This window comes from Ictidomys tridecemlineatus, chromosome 2 (assembly GCF_052094955.1).
Source record: "Ictidomys tridecemlineatus isolate mIctTri1 chromosome 2, mIctTri1.hap1, whole genome shotgun sequence".
NCBI lineage: Eukaryota > Metazoa > Chordata > Mammalia > Rodentia > Sciuridae > Ictidomys > Ictidomys tridecemlineatus.
The window spans coordinates 135,322,533-135,327,272 of NC_135478.1; positions in this window are offsets into that span (position 1 = coordinate 135,322,533).

Genomic DNA, 4,740 nt, shown 5'->3' on the forward strand with positions numbered 1-4,740 from the left:
TTTACCTGTCCCTGTCACTATTTCTTTTCATGTAAAAATTAGCAAAGTCACAAGACAGCTATTGTCTAAAATGATGGTGATAGCATGACAACTCAGAAAATGGAATGCCAGATTTTCCCCTTTTGATGATCTTATATTAAGATATACAGATAAAAGCTACAATCAGAGCCAGTGTTTTCATAGCCAAGACTACATAAAAATTCCTAGAACTAAACTGAATATAGGATATAGGATTCTTAAATTAGGCCTGAGGTTTCAATAGTAGATAAATGATTCTGGCTCCCCCTTTCTGAGTAGACAAAAACCTTGGTACCTGCATCAGTATAGTGAGAACAATGCTTGCCTGGGATTCCTGAGGATTCCTGAGTGTTCAAGTTCTCCACAGTTGCAACAGAAAAGTAAACATTCCCCCACGCTGAGAGAAGTACAGAGAGCTGATGCATCTAGAGGGCTTCTGAGATTGGGAAAATGCCGCAGGAATCTGCCTGGACAGCATCTGCAAATGATGAGACATCTCAGTTGTTGTCCCTATGGAAGGAGGAAAACCATCTCCTCTCCCTCCAGTCTTCCAAAGTCTTTACTTCTTATCCTCAAGGTGGAACACCATAATGTGGAAAAACGGGGAAGCCAATTGAAAATACATGACGGTCAGTTTCTGTCACTGGTAGAAGAGGTACTTGAAATAGAAATCAAGTTCATTTGCAGAAAAACAGTTACATTCTTGGAATAACTCAGTGTATGGTCCAAGATTATTACCTGCTTTACTCATTTGTATGAATCAAGAAAATGAGGAGTTAAACAGTTTTCCCTTTTGGGAAGAAACTAACTTTGCCAAGTATCTTCTATGAAAAGAATGCTGTGAGGTGATTTTTGTGAGCTGACTTATACGACTTGGGAGATATAGCACTACTCAAGATAGAGATATTTGGTAGGTGATAGGTTGAAAACTGAACTGTGGCTACCCAGTAAATATATTGGGATTTTGAAGTATAGTCAGTTATATTTGTTTCCTATGTCTGCTTTAACAATTACAAACTTAGTGACTTAAAACAACACAGATTTATCATCTCACAGTTCTGGAGGTCTGATGTTCAAAACTGTCTTTACTGAGCCCAAACTAAGATGTCAATAGGTCTTCACTCCTTTAGAGGCTCTAAAGGGAAATGTGTGGTATCCTTGTCTTTTCCAGATTCTAGAGCTACATTTCTTGCATTCCTTGTGATTACTTCTTTATCTTCAAAATCTGCAGTGTAGCATCTTCAAATTTCTCCCTAGTGACATCATCTCATTGCCTTTTCCTCTCTGACTTCTCCTCACTTCCTTTAATAGAGACCCTTGAGGTTACCATGTGTTTACCCAGATAATCCTAGATAATCTTCCCATTTGAAGACCTTTGACTTGACCACATCTGCAGCATACCTTTGGCCACATGAAGTCCCAGTCATAGGTTTTGGGGATTAGGACACAGACATCTTTGGAACCATTATTCAGACCATCATATGAGGGAATATAATACTAGGATGTGGAAACTTAGGGGTGTGTGTGTGTGTGTGTGTGTGTGTGTGTGTGTGTGTGTATGTTTGTGTGTAGGATTAATCAGCAAATTTAGGAAGGTTGTTTCTCTGAGCTTCATGTGGGATACATTAAAGAAAATAACAAAATGATATTCCTACTCAACATGGCAGTTTGCCAGTAGTTCCTAATTCAGACTCTCTGAGGACCATAGGAAACTTATTGCCAAAATGTGAGTGAGGCTCAGAACAGAAGTGTGGCGCTTGTGTTAGCACCTGAAATATAGTAATCCTGTGGGCCTAAGAAATGAGACACTTTTTTTGCTTTCTGATCCACAGGATTTGTCTCTTCCAAATAGAAAAATGGGGAATCTATTCCTACATATACACAATTAAATCCCCCTTCCCCAAGAAAATGTTGGGAAATAGCAGTATTCTGGGAATGAATAACTGCACCCAAATAAAATCATGTAGAAGGCACACATTGGCAAGAGAATGACATGAAGAGAATATGTTAAGCATGATCTCATAGCTTTCTGAAGGAGATAAGAGTACAATGATGATATCAGAGAAAATAGAAAAAGTAAACCAAAAAAATAATCAATTAGTATCAGTCAAGGTTCTCCAGAGAAAAGATGCACAGATTTGAACAAATGCACAAACATATAAACATGCACACAAGTTCACACATGCACAAATACATGCACATATAACTATAAAAGAGATAATATATGGTATATATAAAGAATAGATTTCGAGGAACTGACTTACACAACCATGGGTTATGGCAAGTCTGAAATCTGTAAGGGAAGCTAGCAGGCTGAATAACTTCAGGCAGGAGCTAAAAGCTGAAGAATTTATTCATTTCTCAGGAACAATTCAGTTTTGTTCTTAAGGATCTAGTCCTAATAGTTATATGGTAGATAATATGATGGATGGATGAGGCAACCCCTGATTATCAAAGAAAAGCTCCTTAAATTTGACTGACTGGAAAAGTTGACCACAACTACAAAATACTTTCAGAGAAACACCTAGATTAGTGTTAATCTGAACAAATGAATACCATAGTCTGTCAAGATGACAGGTAAAATAAACCATCATACAGTTATTGTGATTTTTTTCCTCAAGGAAACAGTAATAAAGATTTAAACCAAGATAGTGCAGATCATAATGGAAATTGAGGATAATATGTGAGAAAAACCTAGAAGAGTTTGGCCAGAGGACTCGCTCCTTCACTTGAGGGAATAATAGCACAGCTTTGAAATTGTATGGCTCTGGGCTTCTGGGCAACACATAAAGATAGGAATATAACAGAGAAGACATGGTTTAGAAGACTATGAATTGTGTTTTAGAAAAATTAACTGGCACTACCAGCAGGAGCTCAGATGCAGCCTAATAATTACAAATCAAGGAAGGGACCGGGGATTTCAAGTTTGGAATCATCCACCTGGAGGTGTTGGCTACAGCTCCAGAAAAATCAAGAGGAAAAGAAGCTTGGGGAATTCTCCCTTTACTGGGGAGGATCATGGCAGACAGTCAAAATATACAATTCAGAACATGAAGATTGATGAGCAATATCCAGTCTCCCCTATTCCCTTTCACTCCCCAAAATGTAGGTATTTTCCATAATTAACTTTCAATAAAATATATGGGGACATATATGCTCACATTAGTATAGCCATCCCCAATAGATCTACATCATTCTCTTCAAATTTCAAAGTATAAATTTACCAAAGTGAATTTAGCCGGTTCCTTATTTAAAAAAATTATATAGACACTGAACTAGAGTAATCTAAATTCTTAGATGTAAGTGAACATTTCTAACTTAGATATAAAAAACTAAAATCCAGAAGATTAAATATCATGCATAAAATTATAAAGTCAGTTAGTTTAAACTTAGATTAAAACCAAAGTTCCTGACCCTTAGTCTAGGTATCTTTTTTTTTGCATTAAAAATTGCTTTCACACTATGGTACAATTTGCCTACTGTAGAAATAACCGAAAATGCCAGCACATTGTATTATCATTCAGAAAATTAGATGCTAATGTTCTCATCTCATTCAACAGGCAATACATTTTTTTTTTAAAAAAAGTAACAGTTGACATGACGTATTATAATTAGCTAATGAGAGTGAGCCTACAATTCCCCTGTCAGGCCCTCAGGCTGAACTGTTTGTGTTTTCAAGTCTAATCACACAGACTACTTCTGCAGGAATTGTGTTTTATGGGGAGAATGAGTTTATTTTTATGTAATGAGTGGGCTGATTTCCCCTGTCTCAGCAACCCAGAAATAGATGGGTGCTATGGGGTGGGCCACTGGGGAACTGGGCTGTAAGAAGCAAAACTGAAAGACTTTGAGAGATTTCATTTACTTTTCTAAGCAGAAAATCTATGTTTTATATTTTTGCATGGTTTTAAATTATGTTAATACATGGGGTGTTTCCCCCCTTGCTTTTCTTGGATATTCCCAATTAATTAAGTTAAGCTCTTAATTGATACCTTCCCCATTGTTACCTCATTATGGAGGAAAAATGTGTTTTAATATAAGTGTTTTCTAGTGTATATCCCAAATCACAAAATGGGAAATGTAAACGTACTTTCAGTGAGACAGTATTAATAGGATAGTGATACATAGATATACAAATACATACATGCATACATACATAAATGAAAAGGGATGTATTACATGAATTTACTCACATAATTATGGAATCTGAGAAGCCCCATGACAGGCCATCTACAAGATGAAGGCCCTGTGATGCCAACTGCATGGCTAGTTCATGTCCAAAGTCCTGAGAAATGGGGCTTAAGGGGGAGGCACAGTTCAAACACCAGAAACCTAGGGGTTCTTATGTGCAAAGGCATAAAAAAGTATGAGATTCTAAAGAGGAAAACATACCTTTCATCTGCCTTTTTTATTCATTCTGGGCTCCAGTGATTTGATATAGGCTACCAACACTGAGGGCAGAACTTCCCCATACAGTCTACCAATTCACATGTCAGTGTCCTTTAGAAACATTCTCATAGATGCTACTAAATATAATGCTTTAACATTTCTCTTGGTATCTTTAATCCAGTCAAGTTGACACCTAAAATTAGCCATCATAGTAAGTTATCTTTGGTCTGCTATTAACTACGACATTTACCTATTGTGTTTATTCCCGCAATCCTTATTCATTTATTCCCACAATACTTCACAAATGCTATGGACACATATGTAAATCCATGC